This window comes from Gorilla gorilla, chromosome 23, assembly GCF_029281585.2.
Source record: "Gorilla gorilla gorilla isolate KB3781 chromosome 23, NHGRI_mGorGor1-v2.1_pri, whole genome shotgun sequence".
Classification (NCBI taxonomy): Eukaryota; Metazoa; Chordata; class Mammalia; order Primates; family Hominidae; genus Gorilla; species Gorilla gorilla.
In genome coordinates this window covers 15,578,185-15,602,539 of record NC_086018.1, presented here as the reverse complement: position 1 = coordinate 15,602,539, position 24,355 = coordinate 15,578,185, and the positions used below count along the sequence as shown (strand labels likewise).

General features: G+C 49.3%; 1 protein-coding gene and 1 long non-coding RNA gene across 9 annotated transcripts in view; one reads left to right on the top strand and one right to left on the bottom strand.

Moving 5' to 3' along the window:
- Positions 1 to 22,409, bottom strand: part of SLC25A18 (solute carrier family 25 member 18) — a 31,407-nt gene extending 8,998 nt beyond the window's left edge. For 3 of the 8 annotated variants that reach the window (XM_063704957.1, XM_019018494.4, XM_063704958.1), the window contains exons 1-2: positions 19,493 to 22,409; positions 11,850 to 11,912 (exon numbers count right to left, since the gene is read on the bottom strand). The gene's annotated coding sequence lies outside the window, so the exon portion shown is untranslated. Of the gene's footprint in view, positions 1 to 11,849; positions 11,928 to 12,027; positions 12,554 to 19,492 lie in introns of those variants that run through there. The other 5 variants (XM_055374861.2, XM_019018495.4, XM_019018496.4 and 2 more) reach the window with 4 other exon arrangements.
- LOC109024594 (uncharacterized) lies at positions 11,776 to 23,894 on the top strand. The gene is made up of 3 exons (XR_002004104.3): positions 11,776 to 11,858; positions 18,703 to 18,773; positions 23,812 to 23,894. It is a non-coding gene; the product is annotated as an uncharacterized lncRNA (long non-coding RNA).
- The last annotated feature ends 461 nt before the right edge of the window (positions 23,895 to 24,355 follow it).

Sequence of the window (24,355 nt, the reverse complement as noted above, 5' to 3'; positions counted from 1 at the left end):
TCGAGACCAGCCAGGCCAACGTGGTGAAACCCCATCTCTACTAAAAATGCAAAAATTAGCTGGGTGTGGTGGTGGGCTAGTAATCCCAGCTACCTGGGAGGCTGAGGTAGGAGATTGCTTGAATCCAGGAGACAGAGGTTGTGGTGGAGCCGAGATCACACCACTGCACTCCAGCCTGGGCGACAGATCAAGACTGTCTCAAAAACAAACAAAAAACCCACTTAAGATGCTCCATAGTTACTTTTTGGCTATTAAACTGTGTTTTCTGAAATTCATGTGATCTTGTTGAGAAACCAAACTACATTATATTCCTAATTGACAAGTGGAAGCTACAACAATTATGACAGCTTCTGAGGAGGGGGCCTGCTATTTTTTTGAGATGGAGTTTCGCTCTTGTTGCCCAGGCTGGAGTGCAATGGCGTGATCTCAGCTCACTGCAACCTCTGCCTCCCAGGTTCACACCAGTCTCCTGCCTTAGCCTCTGGAGTAGCTAGGATTACAGGCATGTGCCACCACACCAGGCGAATTTTTGAATTTTTATTTTTGTATTTTTTCCGACCTCAGGTGATCCACTCGCCTCAGGCTCCCAAAGTGCTGGGATTACAGGTGTAAGCCACCATGCCTGGCCAGAGTGGGGCTGCTTTAACCCCAGAGGAGCGGTGTAAGGAGCAGCTCTCCGGACTCTCTCCGCTTGGGCGCAGGCTGGCCCGGGCCCTGAGGAGCCTCTTCTCTCCGGTGCCCTGAAGCTGCTTTAGGGTCCCCAGCTCTCCTGCACTCCTCACTGCTCTCCAGCAATTGAGAGACTGGTTGCCAGCAATTCTTTGCTGTCTCCAGCTATTTTGTTTTGGGTAAGAAAAGAGAGGAGAGGTGGGGGAGACATTAGTCTTTCTCTTGGTGCCACACTAATCCATTCAGGAAGACATTTGCTGAGTGCTGGGCACTGCTCCAGGTCTGGTGACATAGTAGTGAACAAAAGACACATTCTAGTTCTCAAGGACTTAAGTTTGGCCGGGAACAGTGGCTCACGCCTGTAATTCCAACACTTTGGGAGGCTGAGGCGGGTGGATCGCCTCAGCCCAGGAGTTCAAGACCAGCCTGGGCAACATAGTGAAACCCCGTCTTTACAAAAATACAAAAAATTAGCTGGCCATGGTGGCCCAGCTACTCAGGAGGCTGAGATGGGAGGATTGTTTGAGGCCGGGAGGTGGAGGTTGCAGTGAGTCAAGATCACACCACTACACTCCAGCCTGGGCAACAGAGCGAAACCCTATGACCCCTAAAAAAAAAAAAAGAAGCAGGGCGCAGTGGCTCATGCCTGTAATCCCAACACTTTGGAAGGCTGAGGACGGCAGATCACCTGAGGTCAGGAGTTCAAGACCAGCCTGGGCAACATGGTGAAACCCTGTCTCTACTAAAAATATAAAAATTGGCTGGGCACAGTGGCGGGAGGATCACAAGGTCAGGAGTTCAAGACCAGCCTGGCCAACATAGTGAAACTCCATCTCTACTAAAAACACAAAAATTAGCGGGGAATGGTGGTGCACGCATGTAGTCCCAGCTACTCAGGAGGCTGAGGCAGGAGAATTGCTTGTACCCAGGAGGTGGAAGTTGCAGTGAGCTGAGATCACGCCACTGCACTCCAGCCTGGGTGACAGAGTGAGACTCTGTCTCAAAAAACAAAAAACAAAAAACAAAAAAAAACCCCACAAATATTAGCCTGTGTGGTGGCGGGCGCCTGTAATCCTAGCTACTTGGGAGGCTGAGGCAGAAGAATCACTTGAACCTGGGAAGTGAAGGTTGCAGTGAGCAGAGACTGTGCCACTATACTCCAGCCTGGGCGATAGAGATTTTGTCTCAAAAAAGAAATAAATAAAACAAACAGTTTATATAAAGTAAAAAAATTTTTAAAAAGGACTTAAGTTGGCCAGGCGCGGTGGCTCACACCTGTAATCCCAGCACTTTGGGAGGCCGAGGCGGGCGGATCACGAGGTCAGGAGATTGAGACCATCCTGGCTAACACGGTGAAACCCCGTCTCTACTAAAAAATACAAAAAATTAGCCAGGTGTGGTGGTGGGTGCCTGTAGTCCCGGCTACTCGGGAGGCTGAGGCGGGAGAATGGCGTGAACCCGGGAGGTGGAGCTTTCAGCGAGACGAGATCGCGCCACTGCACTCCAGCCTGGGCGACAGAGCGAGACCCTATCTCAAAAAAAAAAAAAAAAGGACTTAAGCTCTGGATGAGGAGATGATGATAAACAAGATAAGGAAATCCTAAGGATAGCAGAGTGATAAATACTATGGAGAAAAAATATTCAGAAGGGAAGGAGACAGATGTCAGTGGAGGTTTGACCAGGGAAGGGATTGTTCCTAAGGAACCGAGGGAATGGGCCACAAAGGCCTCTGGGGGAGGAGCATTTGCAGTGGAGCAAGTGCAAAGGCCCCGAGAGCAGAGTAAGGCCCGCGAGCTATGGGGTCAGCAAGGCGGCCAGTGAGGAGTGAACCCGTGTAAGACAAAGCCACAGAGCGAATGAGCAGAGGCGTGACCATGGAAAGCCTCATGGGCCGTTGGCTTTTACTCTGAACAAAAAGAGAAGTTGGTCAGGCACGGTGGCTCATGCCTATAATCCCAGCACTTTGGGAGGCTGAGGCGGGTGGATCACGAGGTCAGGAGTTCGAGACCAGCCTGACTAACATGGTGAAACCCTGTCTGTACTGAAAATACAAAAATTAGCCGGGCATGGTGACATGAACCTGTAATCTCAGCTACTCAGGAGGCTGAGGCAGGAGAATCGCTTGAATCTGGGAGGTGGAGGTTGCAGTGAGCCAAGATCACACTATTGCACTCCAGCCTGGGTGACAGTGAGACTCCGTCTCAAAAAAAAAAAGAGAAGTTGGAGAGTTTTGTGCAGAGGAATGACATGCTCTTGCTAGGTGCATTTTGGATGCTGTTTTGAGATAGCAGAGGGGCAAAGAGAGAAGTAGAAAGAACAATGAAGTTACTGTAGTAATCTAGGCAGGGGGCGAAGGCTGCTCACCCCCGCGAGTGGTGGCGAGGAGTGGTTAAGGTTAAACTGTGGATATATGCTGAAGGCAGGGCAAACAGGATTTCCCCAAGGACCAGATGCAAGAGGGAGAAGAAGCAGCTAGGGGACAGTGCAGTTTCTGGTCTGAGAAACTGGAAGAATGGGCTTGTCACGTGGTGTTTGGACCCATAACATGCACAAATTGGATCTGTTGGCAGAGGAGAGGTAGCTGGTCCGTAGAGAAACATACAGAAAAGCAAAGCAGCACATCTGGAGAAGAAACAAAAATGGGGACATTCTGGGGTGGTTTAAATCCCCACTTCCAGTTCATTCCCAGTGGCAGTTGCATTCCTGTCCTTGGTTTCTGTGACACTCAGCTGTCACAAATTGACCTTATGCCTAACTTGATAGGACTGGAGATTAGTTCCTGATACTTTTTTTTTTTTTTTTTTCTGAGACAAGTTCTTGCTCTGTCTCCCAGGTTAGTGTGCAGTGGCACAATCGCAGCTCTCTGCAGCCTTGAACTCCTGGGCTCAAGGGATCCTCTGGCCTCAGCCTCCCAAGGAACAGGGACTACAGGTGTGCACCATCATGCTCACATAATTGTTTATTTTTTGTAGAGATGGGGTCTCACTATGTTATCCAGGCTGGTCTTGAATTCCTGAGTTCAAATGATCCTCTAGTCATAACCTCCCAAAGTGCTGGGATTACAGGTGTGAGCCACCATGCCCAGCTGGTTTCTGATACTTCTAATCAAATGTCTGATCCCCCAAATTAGCCCTAGGAGTGAGAATTTGGAAATTACACACCCCAGGGTGTGGAGCCAGCTGAGAGGAAGTAGGGCGCGGGCCGTGAAGCCCCGGGCAGGGTTGGCAGCTGGCAGCTCTTGGGCAGCTCCGTCTGTCATCTCTCGAGGCTCACCCCAAGTGCTTTAAAAGCTGGAGCTCTAGGGGGCTCAGTGGCAGAATGTCTGGAGTTAAAGTGCACAGGCTGCTCTGAGACATCTGGTAAGAGATTATGAGAGAAAGACATGCTCCAACTCCAAGTGGCTGCCTTAAAAATGGATAGGACACTGCCGGGTATGGTGGCTCACGCCTGTAATCCCAGCACTTTGGGAGGGCAAGGTGGGCAGATCACAAGGTCAGGAGATCGAGACCATCCTGGCTAACACGGTGAAACCCGTCTCCACTAAAAATACAAAAAAATTAGCCGGGTGTGGTGGCGGGCGCTTGTAGTCCCAGCTACTAGGGAGGCTGAGGCAGGAGAACGGCGTGAACCTGGGAGGCAGAACTTGCAGGGAGCCGAGATCGCACCACTGCACTCCAGCCTGGGTGACACAGCGAGACTCCGTCTCAAAAAAAAAAAAAAAAAAAAAAAATAGGACACAACTGTTTCTGTCTGAAGCCAGGGAGTCCAATAATTGAGAACATTGTGACTGCTCTTATAATCATATTCCCTGCTGTTTCTAGAACTAAATTACTACTTTAGAAACTGTGGGCCGGGCGCGATGGCTCACATCTATAATCTCAGCACTTTGGAAGGCTGAGGCGGGCGGATCACAGGGCCAGGAGATCGAGACCATCCTGGCTAACATGGTGAAACCCCGTCTCTACTAAAAATACAAAAAATTAGCCAGGCGTGGTGGCGGGCGCCTGTAGTCCCAGCTACTTGGGAGTCTGAGGTAGGAGAATGGCGTGAACCTGGGAGGCGGAGCTTGCAGTGAGCTGAGATCGCGCCACTGCACTCCAGCCTGGGTGACACAGTGAGACTCTGTCCCCCACCCCAAAAAAATTAGCCAGGTGTGGTGATGGGCGCCTATAATCCCAGCTACCTGGGAGGCTGAGGCGGGAGAAACGCTTGAACCCAGGAGGCGGAGGTTGCAGTGAGCCAAGATCACGCCATTGCACTCTAGCCTGGGCTACTGGAATAGGGGTATTTAACAGATGCCAGAGAAATTAGGGACACCCGAATCCCAGGGCCACTCCATAGCATAGCTAACAGATGTGATAATGTTTCCACCCACGGAGAGCACTTGGCTGGAGGGTGAGCCTCTCTACCCTGAGGCTGTACCAAGCTGCCGCAATTCCAGCCCCGGAAGTTCCCTTTAGCAGGCCTATGCTAATCAAAGCCTATGACTTGACAAGATTCCTGGCAGCAGTAAATGCATTAGTAACAGGCAACGAAGGCGAAACCATTAGCCAGGCAAGGTATGAAAGGAGTCATAGCACCATGAAAACCCCAAACCTGGCACCAGGGCCAATAACTGCCCCCCAAGGCAACCCACAAGCCTAAGTGTTAGTCACGCTACAGATATTTGTTGAGTGATTACTGTATGCCATTTGCAGTTCTAAGCAGCAGGGACACAGCTGGGGAACAAAGCAAGGCCTTGCCCTCCACAGAATTGAATTCCTACTGGTTCCGGCACTGATGGGAATAGACTTCTTTTTTTTCTTCTTTTTTCTTTGAGACGGAGTCTCACTCTGTCGTCCAGGCTGGAGTGCAGTGGTGCGATCTTGGCTCACTGTGTAACCTGTGCCTCCTGGGTTCAAGCTATTCTCCTGCCTCAGCCTCCTGAGTAGCTGGGACTACAGGCTCACACCACCACGAATGGCTAATTTTTGTATTTTTAGTAGAGATGGGGTTTCACCATGTTGGCCAAGATGGTCTCCATCTCCTCACCTCCTGATCTGCCCGCCTCAGCCTCCCAAAGTGCTGGGATGACAGGCTGGAGCCACCACGCCCGGCCCCCTCTACCTTCTTTTCTGAAGGAATTTAGAGTGTGTAGGGGGTATTGGGGTAGAAAAAATCATCTAAGTGCTGGGATGCAGAACAATGAGAAAACACATGTGGAACTCTTTGGAAACAAAGTGGGAAAGGACTAGAAAAACAGCCACCTGGAAGACAGAGGCTCCCTGTCACTGCCTTGGGATGCAGCATCTGGCCATGACATTGTGTCACTGTGCACTGGGAAGACAAGTGCATTCACAATTTACATGTGATAACTGAATCATATTGAGAAGAAGAAATTTGATACATGGGAAATAGCATGTTTGCATGTTCTTAGTGTCAAAAGGTGGAAATGCAGTGGGTGAGCATACCCCATTCTAGGACTTGCCCTTTCCCCCTTGCTATTCCAGGTTAGTTGCACTGGGAACTGCCATGTCCCTGGAACTCCATCCCCTGGCTACTGTTCACTGTGTAAGGATGGAGACCTGACTTAAGCTGAATGATTCAACCCCTTCCATAGGAATTTTTAAAGTGTATGCAGCCTCTTTTAGGGGCATTTTACCTGTAACAGATAAAACTTGGGGCCCATCAGCAAACTTGTCACATGATTGAGGAAACAGAGATAAATAAAGCAGACCCGCAGAGATGATGCAAGGCGGGAGAGACTTCTGCCTTATTGCTGCACAGTGATCCACTTTATTCCTGACCTTGACCACAAAAAGGGTCTCCCACTATGCTTCTAATGAGGTGACTTATTGTCTTAAGATAGTCGAGTTTTGTAACTTGGTAACCAAAGAGTCCTTAATAAATACCTTTTTTAAAACCCTCACATTCCATTTAATGGCAACTGAGCGGCTTAGACAGTGCGTGCTGAAAGGCTCAGAGGTGTGCAGAGTCACTAAGGGCTGGCTTGGAGAAGTGGGCCTTAAAGAGTAAGAGAGCACGGGGCACAGTGGCTCACACCTGTAATCCCAGCACTGTGGGAGGCCGAGGCAGGTGGATCACCTGAGGTCACGAGTTTGAGACTAGCCTGGCCAACGTGGTGAAACCCGGTCTCTACTAAAAATGTAACAATTAGCTGGGCGTGGTGATGCATGTCTGTAATCCCAGGTACTCAGAAGGCTGAGGCAGGAGAATCGCTTGAACCTGGGAGGCGGAGGTTGCAGTGAATTGAGATCGCACCACTGCACTCTAGCCTGGGTGACAGAGCGAGACTCCATCTCAAAAAATACATATATAAATAATAATAATAATAATAATAATAATAAAGGGAGCATTGGCCAGGCACGGTGGCTCACGCCTGTGATACCAGCACTCTGGGAGGCCGAGGGTGGGTGGATCACGAGGTCAGGAGTTCGAGACCAGCCTGGCCAACATAGTGAAACTCCGTCTCTACTAAAAACACAAAAATCAGTCAGGCGAGACGTGGTGGCACGTGCCTGTAATCCCAACTACTCGGGAGGCTGAGGCAGGAGAATCGCTTGAACCCGGGAGGTGGTGATTGCAGTGAGCCAAAACGACGCCATTGCACTCTAGCCTGGGCGACAGAGCAAGACTCCATCTCAAAAAATAAAATAATAATAAAAAAAAGAATAGGGAAGCATTTAAAAGCAGAAGGTGGGGCGTGCAGACCCTGGATGTGGGCTTGGTGTGAGCAGAGGGTTCAGGGAACAGAACTGTGGGAAAGAGGCTGTAAAGGCAGGTTAGGCCACACGTGGGGAGCCTGGGTGGCTAGAGACAGCATGTGCCCTCCTAAAAGGGAATTTTTTTGTTTTCTTTTTGATTGGCATTTTCACGACATGGAAAGTGAATTTTTAAATGTGATCCTGTAGGCAGTAACAAAACACTGAATACTTCTTTTTTTCAGGGGACAAGATCTGGCTCTGTTGCCCAGGGTGGAGCGCCATGGCGCAATCTCAGCTCACTGCAACCTCTGCTTCCCAGGCTCAGGCAATCCTCCCACCTCAGCCTCCCAAGGAGTTGGGACCATAGGCGTATGACACCATGTCAGGCTATTTTAAAAAAAAAAATTTTTGTAGAGATGGGTTTTGCCATGTTGCCCAGACTGGTCTTGAACTCCTGAGCTCAGCTGATCCGCACACCTCCACCTCCCGAAGTGTTGGGACTACCTGCGTGAGCCACACTGAATGCTTTTAAGGGGGAAAATACCGCATTGAATGTAGTATGAGGACAATTATTCTGGAAGAATGGGTTGCGGGGAGTCAGTGAGAGGCCAATTAGGAGACCCTTCAGAGTAAAACAATGAAGTGGAGAGGGAGGGATTAGGGAGAAGGGGTAGAGAACAAGGGTTACTGGGAGAGAACTTTGTAGAGAGCCTTGGTGACTGTCCAGGGCTGAACCGCAGAGAACCATGGAGCTGTCTCAACTCTGAGGAATGAAGGATGCAAGTTAGGAACCGAAGCTGCCTGCAGGGAAGGAGAGAGATGGGGTCACTGGGGCTTCAGGAACTCTCTCCTCAGCACTGTGGGAAGGAAGTCAGCCAGCAGGCACACCGGCTTGACAGAAAGAACACCTCAGCTGCAGACACCATGCTGCTGTGGTTGGCCTTGGGCTAGTCCTCCAGCCCCCAGGTGCCCCATTTCCAGGAGTATTTCCAGATACCGAGTCCTACCTCCTCACCACTCCAGACTCTATTTTTCAAACGTGGAGGTGGCTAAGGATGGTTCTGGTATAGAGTCAGAAGCAGACAGGTTTTGGGGGGAAGTGGGGAGGAAGTCAGAGAGGAGGTGCAGCATTGTCAACTGATCTCACCACTCAGCAGCATTCAGAGGCTGCTCCGGCCACCCCTGCCTGAATCCCACCACCAGAACTAACCTGTGGTCCACCCTGTCTGTTTTGCTAGAAAATAATGAGCTAAGGGGAATGATCCATGACTTTTTGTTACTAATGAACATCTGCTCCCTTTCTTAAAGTGCTTAAAGTAACAGAAAAAAAAGTAGAAAATCCAGAAGGTACAGAAAACTGTAAAAGGTCTCACTCTGTTGCCCAGGCTAGAGTGCAGTGGCGTGATCTTGGCTCACTGCAGCCTCAACTTCCTTGACTCAAGGGATCCTCCCGCCTCAGCCTCCTGGGTTGTTGAGACTACAGGTGTGCACCATCACGCCCGGTTAATTTTTAAAAAATTATTTGTAGAGGGCTGGGCGCCACGGCTCATGCCTGTAATCCCAGCACTTTGGGAGGCCGAGGCAGGCGGATCACGAGGTCAGGAGATTGAGACCACCCTGGCTAACACGGTGAAACCCCCGTCTCTACTAAAAAATACAAAAAAATTAGCCGGGCGTGGTGGCCGGCACCTGTAGTCCCAGCTACTCGGGAGGCTGAGGCAGGAGAATGGTGTGAACCCGGCAGGCAGAGCTTGAAGTGAGCCTAGATCGCACCACTCACTCCAGCCTGGGTGACAGAGCGAGCCTCCGTCTCAAAAAAAAAAAAATTATTTGTAGAGATGGGGTCTCGCCATGTTGCTAAGGCTGGTCATGAATGCCTGGGCTCAAACAGTAATCCCACCTCAACCACTCAAAGTGCTGGGATTACAGGCCTGAGACACCACACCCAGTGGAAAAGTGATTCTTTTTTTTTTTTTGAGATGGAGTTTTGCTCTTGTTGCCCAGGCTGGAGTGCAATGGCACGATCTCGGCTCACCGCAACCTTCACCTCCAGAGTTCAAGCAATTCTCCTGCCTCAGCCTTCTGAGTAGCTGAGATTACAGGCATGCGCCACCATGCCCACCTATATTTCTGTATTTTTAGTAGAGATGGGGTTTCTCCATGTTGGTCAGGCTGGTCTTGAACTCCCGATCTCAGGTGATCCGCCCACCTTGGCCTCCCAAAGTGCTGGGATTACAGGGGTGAGCCACCGTGCCCAGCCGATTCTCCTTTTTTGAGATGGAGTTTCACTCTGTTGCCCAGGCTGGAGTGCAGTGGCGTGATCTCGGCTCACTGCAACCCCTGCCTTCCAGGTTCCAGTGATTCTCCTGCCTCAGCTTCCTGAGTAGCTGGGATTACAGGCACGTGCCACCACACCTGGCAAAATTTTTGTTTTTTTTTTTCTGAGACGGGAGTCTTGCTCTGTTGCCCAGGCTAGAGTGCAGGGGCATGATCTCGGTTCACTGCAACCTCCGCCTCCCAGGTTCAAGCAATTCTCCTGCCTCAGCCTCCCAGTAGCTGCGATTACAGGCACGAGCCACCATGCCCGGCTAATTTTTGTATTTTAGTAAATACGGGGTTTCACCATGTTGGCCAGGGTGGTCTCAAACTCCTCACCTCAAGTGATCCGTCTGCCTTGGGCCCAGACTTTTTTTTTTTTTTTTTTCTTTTTGAGACAGTCTCACTGCATTGCCCAGGCTGGAGTGCGGTGGTGTGATCTTGGCTCACTGCAACCTCTGCCTCCTGGGTTCAAACAGTTCTGCCTCAGCCTCCCAAGTAGCTAGGATTACAGGCATGCTCCATCACACCCGGCTAATTTGTGCATTTTTACCCTGTTGTCCAGGCTGGTCTTGAACTCGTCAGCCTCAAGTGATCTGCCCACATCAGCTTCCCAAAGTGCTGGAATTACAGGCCTGAGCCACTGTGCCCCGGCTGGAGAAGTGATTCTTAATACATTGTAACTGAGGGTCATATTGTGAACAAGGCACACTATTTAGAGAAATGATACTAGCTGCTGAGCTGCAGGGAGGAGCGTGCTGGAGTTTTCCAAGCTCCTCAGATCACATCGCTTTTCGTTCTTCCTGTTTAAAAATGTCCCATTCCCTTGGCTTGACTCCTCTGGCTTCCCCTTCTGTGCAGCCACTGCTAGATCACCACAGATTGTCCCTCCGGATGCCTGAGGGCTCCTAACTCAGCTCCTTGCCTTCAGCCTTGTTGCCCTCAAATCCACCTTCCAAACGGCCAAGTGGGTGAAAGGGCGCGGGGGCTGCCTTCCCACGGCTCTCGGGACAGGCTCCCACTCCCGCACAACCTGCCCTGGTTTTCCTCTCCCTCACCCCCTGCTTTCAACTTTTGCTTTCGGAACACGTCAGTCTTGCATCCGAGTCTTGCACATACTGTCCCCTTCACCCAGGACACTCTTTCCGCATCCAAACCCAGTGATTTACAAACTGTTCTTTGGGCTTCAGCTCAGACGTCACCTCCTCCCACATGCCTTTCTGGAGTCACCCCATTCTTGGCTAGGAGCCCTCTCCTGTTAACCCATTGAATATTCAGTTGCAGCACTTACTGCATTACATTGACACTGACTTGCTTCCCCATGAAAATTACCAGTTATTTGTGAGTTAAGATGGTCTTGAGGCTGGGCACGGTGGCTCACGCCTGTAATCCTGCACTTTGGGAGGCCGAGGCGGGCAGATCACCTGAGGTTAGGAGTTCGAGACCAGCCTGGCCAACATGCTGAAGCCCCATCTCTACTAATAGAAAAAAAAAATTAGCCAGGCATGGTGGCATGCACCTGTAGTCCCAGCTACTCGGGAGGCTGAGGCAGGAGAATTGCTTGAACCCAGGAGGCGGAGGTTGCAGTGAGCCGCCATCATGCCACAGCACTCCAGCCTGGGCGACAGAGTAAAACTGTCTCAACAACAACAAAAAGTCTCGGGGCAGTATCCTGGCCATGGCGCAGAGGCATCCAGTAAGCATCCTCAAATCAAGAAGCCACAATGACTCCCCATCTGACTTTGTTGTCAGACTTGTCACGAGACTGCTGGCTCCACTGTAGAGCTGTGCTCATTTCTTCCCACTGTGAGGAGCTGGGTTGGGGGCCTCAGGGTGATGACCACGTCCCCGCCTACTTCCTCTTATTAGCAGAGCAAGGGTGAGTGTTCCCAGGAATGAGCCCCTCACACTAGTAGCCAGGAGCCAGTTCTTGACTTATTGCCAAGAAAATCACTTGCTTCCTGGCTTGGATGTTGCCTGGGATACCCCATGGTCAGGGGCGGCCACTTCCTCGTGCCCACCCCTTCTGACTCTATCCAACAAATGGGATGAGTGTCCCTGTCCCACTGGCTGCTCTTCCCCTTTCCCCCAATGGTTTATTTGCTAGAAGAGTCTTTTCCTACCAACTCTGAGCTTGATGCAGACAGACAAGACACTTACCTGCTTTCGGTAAGAACCTCTGCCTTTTCTGGAACCCAGGATATAGTTCAGATCGCTGCTGAGCTGCAGGGAGAGGTGGCTTTCAGTGTCAGCCAGCCTGGGCTGGTTTTCCCTTCTGTGGTCGGTTTCCCTCCCTCTGCCTCCCCCTCATCACCACTGCAGGGTTCCAGACTCTCACCGCACACTGCACCTTCAAATAGGCTGGGTTTGAAGCAAAACCCAAAGAGGCTACTATCCAGTCAAGCCACGCTGTACCTCCCCAGGTGGCAAGTAGGTTGCTGTTTACTTTGTTGCTAGTATGACTCGGACAAAAAGTCCAGGCTGGGAAAAGATTTTAACAAGGCAGCTTGGGGGTGAGGGGAGATTCACCGCCCACTCAGAGACCTGGAAGCCAGGGAGGAGGACAAACACTGAAAATCAATGCAACGCAAACACTTTTGCAAGACATTTGGTGCCAGAAGCAAATCTCTGCTTCTCAGTCTCATGCACTTTTCTTACTGCTGATAACCGGCTATTTCAATGATCCTGGGAGGCATCCTCCCTGCAGGAACACATTTTCCGTTCATTTTGCATGTATTTGTTGGGGGCTATCACGTGCTCAGCTGCAGGAGGGCTGCAATGTAGTTTTGGCACATTCTCAATGCTTAAGAATGTTACAAGTGTAAAAAGCAAAGAAGAGGGCTGGGCGTGGTGGCTCACGCCTGTAATCCCAGCACTTTGGGAGGCCGAGGCGGGCGGATCACGAGGTCGGGAGATGGAGACCATCCTGGCTAACACGGTAAAACCCCGTCTCTACTAAAAATACAAAAAATTAGCTGGGCGTGGTGGCGGGCGCCTGTAGTCCCAGCTACTCGGGAGGCTGAGGCAGGAGAATGGCGTGAACCCAGGAGGCGGAGCTTGCAGTGACCTGAGATCGCGCCACTGCCCTCCACCCTGGCTACAGGCTTGGCGACTCCATCTCAAAAAAAAAAAAAAAAAAAAAAGTAAAGAAGAGGTTCCTCTTAAAAGACTTTCCTCCCCATCTAATTAAAAATAAGCAGTAATTTCTCTTAAAAGCAAAATTTATTCAAAGACCTGTGCTAACATTCTTAAATATCTACCAGCCATAATAAAAAAAATCAATGTACTTTATACAGGCCGGGCACGTTTGCTCACGCCTGTAATCCCAGCACTTTGGGAGGCCGAAGCAGGTGGATCACAAGGTCAGGAGATTGAGACCATCCTGGCTAACACGGTGAAACCCTGTTTCTACTAAAAATACAAAAAATTAGTCAGGCGTGGTGGCAGGTGCGTGTAGTCCCAGCTACTCGGGAGGCTGAGGCAGGAGAATGGCGTGAATCCGGGACGCGGAGCTTGCAGTGAGCCGAGATCGCGCCACTGCACTCCAGCCTGGGTGACAGAGTGAGACTGTCTCAAAAAAAAAAAAAAAAAAAAAAGAAATCTATGTACTTTATATTCTCAGCTCCCACAGTTTAGCCTAAATATTTGCCCTGCCATACTTAATACTGGTCCAAACAAACATTAGGTCATAGCCTGTTCCTCTTCCTTATTTAAAGGTGTTTTTATCTTTCTTGATATTCCACAAGTTCCTTCCTCCTTCCTTTATTCTCCTCTGCTTTTTTTTTTTTGAGATGGAGTCTTGCTCTGTCACCCAGGCTGGAGGGCAGTGGTGCCATCTCGGCTCACTGCAAGCTCAGCCTCCCACGTTCACGCCATTCTCCTGCCTCAGCCTCCCGAGTAGCTGGGACTACAGGTGCCCACCACCATGCCCGGCTAACATTTTTGTATTTTTTTAGTAGAGACGGGGTTTCACCATGTTAGCCAGGATGGTCTTGATCTCCTGACCTCGTGATCCGCCCGCCTCAGCCTCCCAAAGTTCTGGGATTATAGGTGTGAGCCATCGCACCTGGCCTATTCTCCTCTACCTTTGCCTCTTTTAAAAAGTTGTAAGTTACTAGCCAATCAAAACAAATACAAAATATAAAGTCCCATTCCAGCCAAAAAAACCAGACACAGCAATAAAGTTGACCCATCAGGTTATAAACGACCCTGTCTCCTTTGTTCAGTATACTCTCGTGACAAAACTGCCAGCAAGTGTACCCTTTCTGCAGAAAGTATAAAAATGGCCTTACTAAAAAAATTAAATTTATATTCAAGTGCTATTTCTTTACGGCACCAAGGAACAAGCATTCCTACCACAAGTGAGTTGTGAACTCAATGCTGCTTGAGTTAAGGAAGGTTTCTTGGAGTTTTGGAGACATGGAAAGGTCTCAGGAAGAAAGTGGCAATTGATTTTGGGTTGGAGGAAAGGCAAAGATGTTGATGGAATTATAAAAGCAAGGATAGAGAGGTAAAATGGAGATCCACTGGCAAATTGTCTAATTTGGGGCAAAAGGCTGTTAAACCACGTTGGATCTAGATGAAACAGGGCCCTGCTGCCAGGCGAAGGATCTGGGAGAGGTGAAGAATCAGCATTGGATACTTTGAAGTCAGATGCACGTTCAGACTCCAGCTCCTAAATTATGAAGTAATACACTTTAGGCAAGCTACTTTAGTGCTTTTTTCATAAAAGGGGAATGGGACATCCATGTAACAGGATTGTAATTAATCTTAAATGAGGCTGTAGAGTGGACTTGAGAATAGGATTGCTTTTGAAATAGTTTGAATCTTAGTTTACTGCTTACTAGCTGTGTGACCTTAAACAAGTTACTTAAGTTGTCTGTGTTGCTTGTTCATCTATGACATGGGACTCATATCTAGATGTAGTGCACTTAGTACAGTGCCTGGCACATAAAAGGTATTCACATGCTAATTCTTTGTAAAATATACATTATTTTTGAGACAGTGTCTTGCTCTGTCGCCCAGGCTGGAGCGCAGTGTTGTGATCATGGCTCACTGCAGCCTTGACCTTCTGAGCTCAAGCCATCCTCTCACCTCAGCCTCCCAAGTAGCTGCGATTACAGGCATGCCACTATGCCTGGCTAATTTTTGTTATTTCTTTGTAGAGACGCGGTTTTGCCATGTTGCCCTAGGCAGGTGTACAACTCCTGACCTCAAGCCATCTGCCTGCCTCAGCCTATCAAAGTGCTGGGATTACAGGTGTGAGCCACCACGGCCGGCCCATGCTAATTTTCTTCCCACCTTTTCTGGTGGGCAATGGAAAGCTGATAGAGGATGCTATGGAGTAGGGACCCGACGGGACAGTTCAGGTCTCTGGCAGTGCCAAGTGGTTTGGACAAGTCAGGGAGATTACACAGTAAGCTAGGCAAAAGAGAAAATGACAGCCTGGGCCAGGCACGGTGGCTCGGGCCTGTAATCCCAGCACTTTGGGAGGCTGAGGTGGGCGGATCACCTGAGGTTGGGAGTTCGAGACCAGCCTGACCAACGTGGAGAAACCCCATCTCTACTAAAAATACAAAATTAACTGGGCATGGTGGCACATGCCTGTAATCCCAGCTATTTGGAAGGCTTAAGCGGGAGAACCGCTTGAACCCGTGAGGCGGAGGTTGTAGTGAGCCGAGATTGCGCCATTGCACTCCAGCTTGGGCAACAAGAGTGAGGCTCCAGTTGGAAAAAAAAAAAAGAAAATGACAGCCTGCTCACAGGAGGTAAGATATGTGAATGGTTTCTGTGAAGATTATACAGGGCTTGGCGGGTGATTAAACACGCCAGAGGCAGGTATCAGATTTGAAACACGCATCAGCAGGAGGAAGATACATTATCCCCCCATTGAGAGTGTTAGAAGCGGGGGTAGGTAAGCAGATGGGGAGGGAAGAGAAGTTTGGCAGCTGACATGAGCTTAAAGTAGCAGTTGCAGATGAGGGGGTGACAGCAGGCACCAGAAACAGCGGTGCATTGCCGTGTCACACCCACAAGCATGGCTCAAAAAAACAGAGATCGGCATTGGTGCGGATGTAGAGAATTGGAACCCTTGCTGGTGAGAATGTAAAACACGGCAGCCGTGGTGGAAGACAGTATGGCAGGTCATCAAAAAAGTAAACACAGAGGCCAGGTGCGGTGGCTGACGCCTGTAATCCTTGTGTTTTGGGAGGCTGAGGTGGGAGGATCACTAGAGCCTGGGAGTTTGAGACCAGCCTGGGAAACATCCAAGACCCCATCTCTTTATTTTTTGAGACGGAGCTTCACTCTTGTTGCCCAGGCTGGAGTGCAATGGCACTATCTCGGCTCACTGAAACCTCTGCCTCCTGGGTTCAAGTGATTTTCCTGCCTCAGCCTCCAGAGAAGCTGGGATTACAGGCATGCCCCATCATGCCTGGCTAATTTTGTGTTTTTAGTAGAGACGGGGTTTCTCCATGTTTGTCAGGCTGGTCTTGAACTCCCGATCTCAGGTGATCTGCCTGCCTCGGCCTCCCAAAGTGCTGGTATTACAGGCGTGAGCCAACACACCTGTCCAAAAAAATTTTTAAAAAATTACTCAAAAAAACCCCAAACAAAAAATTAGCCAGGCGCTGTGGTGTGTGTCTGTAGTTCTAGCTACTTGGGAGGTCGAGGAAGGAGGATCATTTGAGCCCTGGGGTTGGAGGCTGCAGTGAGCTATGATCATACCACTGCACTTCAACTTGGCAAGACCCTATCTCTATTAAAAAATAGAAAACTTGGCAGGGCGTGGTGGCTCACGCCTGTAATCCCAGCACTTTGGGAGCCCGAGGTGTGTGGATCACGAGGTCAGGAGATCGAGACCATCCTGGCCAACATGGCGAAACCCCGTCTCTACTAAAAAATACAAAAAATTAGCCGGGTATAGTGGCAGGCACCTGTAGTCCCAGCTACTCGGGAGGCTGAGGCAGGAGAATGGTGTAAACCCAGGAGGCGGAGCTTGCAGTCAGCCGAGATTGCACCACTGCACTCCAGCCTGGGCGACAGAGCAAGACTCCATCTCAGAAAAAAAAAAAAAAAGTCAAAAAAACTCCAAACAAAAACTTAGCCAGGTGCTGTGATGTGTGTCTGTAGTTCTAGCTACTTAGGAGGTTGAGGAAGGAGGATCATTTGAGCCCTGGGGTTGGAGGCTGCAGTGAGCTATGATCATACCACTGCACTTCAACTTGGCAAGACCCTATCTCTATTAAAAAATAGAAAACTTGGCAGGGCACGGTGGCTCACGCCTGTAATCCCAGCACTTTGGGAGGCCGAGGCGGGTGGATCACGAGGTCAGGAGATTGAGACCATCCTGGCCAACACGGTGAAACCCTGTCTCTACTAAAAATACAAAAAGTAGCTGGGCGTGGAGTGCTGGAGTGCAGTGGCAGGATCTCAGCTCACTGCAATCTCTGCCTCCTGGGTCCAAGTGATTCTCCAACCTCAGCCTCCTGAGTAGCTGGGATTACAGGCACCCGCCACCACACCTGGCTAATTTTTGTATTTTCTGTAGAGATGGGGTTTCACCATGTTGGCCATGCTGGTCTTGAACTCCTGACTTCAAGTGATCCACCTGCCTCGGCCTCCCAAAGTGCTAGGATTACAGGTGTGAGCCACTGTGCACGGCAAGAGTCAGTGTTTAACAGGGCAGAGCTTCAGCTGCAAATGTTCTGGAGATGGGGAGGGTGGATCATGATGGCTGCACATCAACATGAATGTACTTAACCACACTGAGATGCAGACTTCCAATGATACAAAAGGCAAGAAAGCTGGGTGGGTAATGAAGCTAGTAAGGTTACATGTAAACACAAATGTGCGGCACTAGGGTGTGAGGGGGAGGCGTTAGTATTAACGTAGCTTATAATCAAACGGCTAGGAAAGGACTTTTAAAACATTAGGCAAACTATAGGAAATACAGTCTGGAAATTAAATTGTAAATCATTTTAGTAATAAAAAATTTGGAACAGTGGCAAACAAATCCAAAGGACAAAACAACAGCAGCAGGCAACATCCAACAGGCATTTGGAAAAGGGTGGCCAGAGTATGGCAAAAAAATATGAATTAAAGACAGAATTAGGCTGGGCACGGTGGGCTCACGCCTGTAATCCCAGCATTTTGGGAGGCCGAGGCGGGTGGATTACGAGGTCAAGAGATGGAGACCATCCTGGCTAACACAGTGAAACCCCATCTCTACTAAAAATACACACACAAAATAATTAGCCGGGCGTGGTGGCAGGCGCCTGTAGTCCCAGCTACTCGGGAGGCTGAGGCAGGAGAATGGCGTGAACCCGGGGGGGGGGGGGGGGCGGAGTTTACAGTGAACTGAGATCATGCCACTGTACTCCAGCCTGGGTGACAGAGCGAGACTGTCTCAAAAACAAAACAAAACAAAACAAAAACAGAATAAGTCTGCACAGAGTGACAAATGAGGCTGCAGGCAGAAATAAGAGCATCCCCAGGGAGGGCTCCTGGGCTCAAGCGATCCACCCACCTCACCCTCCTGAGTAGCTGGGATCACAGGTGCACACCATCAACCTGGCTAATTAAAACAATTATTTTTTTGTGGAGGTGGGGCCTCATTATGTTGCCTAGGCCTGATTTTTTTTTTTTTTTTTTAGACAGAGTCTTGGCTCTGTCCCCCAGGCTGGAGTGCACTGGCTCAATCTTGGCTCAGTACAGCCTCCATCTCCCAGGTTCAAGTGATTTTCCTGCCTCAGCCTCCCGAGTAGCTGGGACTACCACACCTGCTACCACGCCTGGCTAATTTTTTGTATTTTTAGTATAGACGGGGTTTCACCATGTTAGCCAGGATGGTCTCCACCTCTTGACCTCGTGATCCGCCTGCCTTGGCCTCCCAAAGTGCTGGGATTACAGGTGTGAGCCACCGCACCCCAGCCAACTTAAGTCCTTTCTAAAAAAATTTTTTTACTTTATATAAACTGTTTGTATTCTTTCTTTTTTCTATGCTATGCCTCAGGTTTGAAGATGTTCAGCTCAGATTACCTGCATCTAAGGACCAAAATGTAAATGCCAGGGCCATTCTTCCAGGTCAGTTTGCATCAGAACCATGCAGGTTGCATCTGTTGCTAGTTACAAGAGAGAGCTGGGCCCTTCTTCAGTTTAAGGTCTTAGGCGGGATGCCAAAATCTGCATTTCCAGCAAGTTCCCAGATGATGGCCAGGCTACATTGTGAGAACATCACAATAGATCACGTGAGTGAGAATGATCAGGGCAGGCTGAGGTGGTGGGGAGAAGAACACCATCACTTCTCCCAAGCTGCAGTTTCTGCAGATCTATGCTGCCTTTGGGAAATGTTTAGCATCACACCGGACATAATTACTTGCGCTGCATTTTCTGAATTACGCAGTCTTCGTCTTAGAGTGGAGCCAGGGCAAAAGAGGAATTCAAGCTGGAACAAGGAGTCCGAGAAGACGCGACTGCTGGACAGAACAAGCGATGAAGCCAGTCCCCAAACTGATGAGCCTGCAGCTCCATCCAAATTAAATGGGCTGAGAACATCAACACTCCACCCTCCCGGTACGATTGCATTGCAGGGAGGAACCAAAAATATTTTTCCTTCATCTGCTATCTCAGCTAAGCAGTACACTCTTTCTAGCACCTCACTAGAGTCCAGTTTTTCTGTATTCTGTATTCACAATACAGGTTTATTATGAACTCTGAGCAGATGAGGCTATTTTTCCCCCTTTTGGTTTCTTAGTAACTAGGCAAAGTACAAGGCTCACGGTGGGTATTTAATAAATACTTACTGACAACTTGCCTGCAAGCGAGTCGACGTTCATCTCAGTTGTTGAGGCACTCACGGGCCAGGCTTCACTCGACTCTTCTCACTGCCCACTCAGTTCCTTCTCAAAGCAAAGCCCGTGGATATATCCAAGGAACTGGCTTCATTGCTTTTAAAAATTCTGTCCAGCTTTAACTGGCTAGAATAGGGGTCCTCGTCCTTGTCATATGCTGTCCAGAATGATGTCCAAATCCAGGATTCTGGGAGCATGTCATGCTTTCTCGAACCTGCAGGAGTCTCAAGGGCACCTGCATTGATATGCATGTCATGGCTGTAGAAGGGGGCTGGGACTGCAGCACACAATAGCCAAATCTGGGGATTTTCCAGATGGCTTCGCCTTCTTGGCTAGTATTTTGCAGTCCATTTTTCACTGAAGGTTTTTTATAAAACTGCTTAAGGAAACTAGGGGAGTGAGCATTGCTAGCAGAAAGGGGACTAAAATAGATGCACAGAGGTCCCTTAAAAGTCCAAAGGAACACCACAAGGCCAGGGAAACATCTGCAGGGTCAATGCAGAGAAATCAACAGCAGTTGTGGGGGAGGACAGTGAAGGCAGCCACACAGCAGGCAGCTGCTGCTGGGTCACCCAGGGCTCTGCCGCGGCTCCATGACCGCCCAGAAGGAAAGGTCCCATGATACCTCTTGCATAACAACTGCATGACATAGGCCGTCCACCTTCCAGGAAGATTCCAGGGTAAAGATCAGCCCCCAAATAGCCCGTCTGGATGGTTATTTTCTCAATTCCGTTGGTAGCACTCTCAGAGAACATAGAGTATAGCAAAACGGAGCCCACAAAGGGGCTGATTTATAAAACTTGCGTTGCCTTTCCTTCCAGTAACACGAATTGGTTTAGAGACAAGAGACATTAATCTTTAACAAGAGAAGCACCTATGGATGTCTCCAAATGTCAAAATAGAAAGTTGATCAGAACTTTTGAGACTAATCTACAGTAACAATGTATAGCTTCCTGTCTCCCTAAATCTTGCCCGAGTAGCTTTTATGCTCTTATTTTAAGAAGCTCACTAGGATTATCTGTGTAAGATATATTTACCCAGGATGCTTAACAAGCGTTAAACAGTAACAGTTCCAAAAATAGAGCCACATTTACACTGCCTACTGCACTGTTTTGAAACAGTTAACCAGTGGAAGATGCTAACTTTTGGTACATATATTTGTTGCTGGTTTTGGCCCGAAGAAGATAAATCTGGAAGCACTCTAAATGGCTAAGTTCCTTATAAAAAATAAAGGCCGGGCACAGTGGCTCACGCCTGTAATTCCCAGCACTTCGGGAGGCTGAGGCAGACAGATCACTTGAGCTCAGTTCTAGACCAGCCTGGGCAACATCGTGAGACAAAAAATTAGCTGGGTGTGGTGGGGTGCCCCTGTAGTCCCAGCTGCTTGGGAGGCTGTGGTGAGAGGACTGCTTGAGCCTGGGAGATTGAGGCTGCAGTGAGCTGAGACCATGCCACTGTACCTAGCCTGGGCAACAGAGTGAAACCCTGTCTCAAGAAAAATTAAAGCCTATCAATAGCTAAATATGTCAAAAAAAACATTCTGGCCTTTGTTTGGTGAGAATTCATGTCACGGTAGGAGGAAATCTGAAAGTTAGGAATCAAAGTTTGCATGCATTTTAAGGGTGTGCTACTGATATGCAAAGGGAGTGGGTTTGCTAATGCCATCCCAGCCACTGATGCAGCTGGACTGGGCTCTAGGAAAGCTGACAGAACAGTGAAGGAAGCCAGGCCAGAGTGGTGCTCCTCCCACCCACTGGAAGATTCCATCGAGATGCACAATTTGAGTAGCATCATGTCTGATCTGGGGTTTACTAGTGATTTTTTAAGACAGGACCTCACACTCTTGCCCAGGCTGGAGTGCAGTGGTGCGATCTCTGCTCACTGCAACCTCTGCCTGCAGGGTTTAAGCAATTCTCCTGCTTCAGCTTCCTAAGTAGCTGAGATTACAAGCGTGTGCCACCATGCCCGGCTAATTTTTGTATTTTTAGTAGAGACGGTTTCACCATGCTGGCCAGGCTGATCTCAAACTCCTGACATCAAGTGAGCCACCGTGCCCAGCCTGATTTTTCACTTTAAAGTTGATTTTTGTTTTGTTTCAGAAATTATACTGAAATGCAACTACTAAACAAGAAAAGTATGGTTGGCATAAAATGTTTTATCGGAGAAACACTTCATGGGAGAATAACTGAACAGTTTTAAAATAATACCAGGGTAAAAGGCTCAAAAATTTGTTAGCCAATAACAACAGAGTATCAGTGGGGACAATCAGACACCAAACAACTGGAGGTTAAAAGGAGAGTGAACAGATTACTGCCTAGAAAGGGACAGCCCCAAGCATGGGTTTGGAAACGGGTACTAATTGTGGTTAAATTTTTATGGAATGAGGATTACTTCCACAGCCAATTACAGATGCTCCTCAACTTCCAGTGGGGTCACCTCCAGATAAACCCATCATGAGTTGAAAATATTGTCAGCTGGAAATGCACTGAATCCACCTAACCCACCGAACATCACAGCTTACCCTGCCTCAAGCATGCTCAGCAAACTTATGCTAGCCCACAGTTGAGCCTCCTTTTTTATTTTTATTTTTTGAGACGGAGTCTTCCTGTCGCTCAGGCTGGAATGCAGTGGCGCGATCTTGGCCTCCTTTTTTATTTTTTGAGACGGAGTCTTCCTGTCGCTCAGGCTGGAATGCAGTGGCGCGATCTTGGCTCACTGCAACCTCCGCATCCCAGCTTCCAGCGATTGTCCTGCCTCAGCCTCCCAAGTAGCCAGGATTACAGGCACCCGCCACCACGCCCCGCTAATTTTTGTGTTTTTAGTAGAGGCAGGGTTTTGCCATGTTGGCCAGGCTGGTCTCGAACTCCTGAGCTCAGATGATCTACTTGCCTTGGCCTCCCAGAGTGCTGGGATTACAGGTGTAAGCCAGCACACCTGGCTGAGCCTCCTTTATAATACAGTGTTGAATATGTCATGGAGTTTATTGAATACCGTACAGAAGGTGAAAGAGAATTGTTGCACGAGGACTTGAAGTACAGTTTCTACAGAATGTGTCTCATTTTCAAAAACTCCTAAGTTGAATGATCATTAAACTGGGACGGTCTGCATTTAAGGACAAAACAGGAGTTTTGGTGTCTTAAGACTGTAGCTAATTTCTAAGAATGTAGCTACTTTCTTTTTTTGGGACAGAGTCTTGCTCTGTCACCCAGGCTGGAATGCAGTGGTGCGATCTCGGCTCACTGCAAGCTTCGCCTCCCGGGTTCACGCCATTCTCCCGCCTCAGCCTCCCGAGTAGCTGGGACTACAGGCGTGTGCCGCCACGCGCGGCTAATTTTTTGTATTCACCGTGTTAGCCAGGATGGTCTCAATCTCCTGACCTCGTGATCCGCCCGCCTCAGCCTCCCAAAGTGCTGGGATTACAGACGTGAGCCACCGCGCCTGGCTGAATGAAGCTACTTTCAAACTGTTCTCCCAGTAACTGGAAATAAAACATAAATGACCTTGGCAGGTATAAGATTGCCCGCTTGCTTAGGCTGGAGCTCCCACTTCTGGCCATGTGTGTGCACAGCGGGCTCCAGGCTGGAGCTGCCCCACTGCCCCACTGTATACTCCTTTCCCATCCCAGGCACCCTAAAGCCTGCAAGGAGAGAAGTCGTGCACCTCAGGTGTAGTAACCTTCTGAAAGCGGACGCCTTTACCAGTGAGATGCTGACGGCCGGGCCAGCTTTGCGAGGATCAGCTGTGAGGAGCGTTTTATCCCTGACATGGTTTAGAACTGCCAGTCAGTACATGACTGTTATGAAGTTCTCTGGAACCATATTCCTCTGTCCCATGCACAGGACCCGTGCCCCACCTCCATGGATTCTGGATGCATGAGAATGGACGAGGGGTGGCATTTCAGCTGGTGGCCTTGTGGCCTAGTTCACGCCTTCGTCCTGATGGAAGTCTGGGTTTGCCCTGATATGGAAATGACACATGGACAGACACACCACACACACAGAGGAGCCTTGCTATTTTAAGAATGTACTTTATACAAAATAACCAGTTCGTATGGAAATAAATCTACAGACCTCCAAGGATCAAAAAGCTTTTTAAAAAGTTCTTTTAAAAAATTATCCAACACACAATATTGAACTAACTATTGAGGTAAGTGTCGCTCTCAGTGAAACAGGGAATCAGCAGACCACGACAAAATATACACAATATAAAAATAAATAGCATTCCCCTTTCCAGTACTGGCCAGAAGGTTCACATGGTTTCTGCTTTTGCAGCAGGAGCAGAGGCTCCGGACACTGTGTGCCAAGGCTGGTGGAGACTGACCGGGGCCCCAGGAGCTATGCACAAGGCAGGAGAGTGAGGTACCTGAGCCCTGGCTAGGGAAGGGAAGGGAAGGGAAGGGAGGGGAGGGGAGGGGAGGGGGAGGGGGAGGGGGAGGGGAGGGAAGGGGCTGCATGGTTTCCTGAACGGGGGTCAGCATTTCAATAACTTATGCAATATCCATACCCCTGCTCCCACCCCACCCACCCCTTTCAAAAACACAAGCAGGACAATCAACTGCTCGTCAGCAGTTCTGACGTTAGAGTTCAGTTAGTCCTCTTGTGCAGGACAAGAGGGAGAAACTAGGTAGGAAAAGGTCAAGCCGAGCCCGGAACAGTCCCTCCGCACATCTGTCTAGCACAGAGCAGGATCAACATCCAGCCTGGAGGCAAAACTTGTGTCCCAGCTTAATCTAAAAAATGAAGGTCGGGTGTGTTGGCTCACGCCTGTAATCCCAGCACTTTGGGAGGCCAAGGCGGGTGGATCACCTGAGGTCAG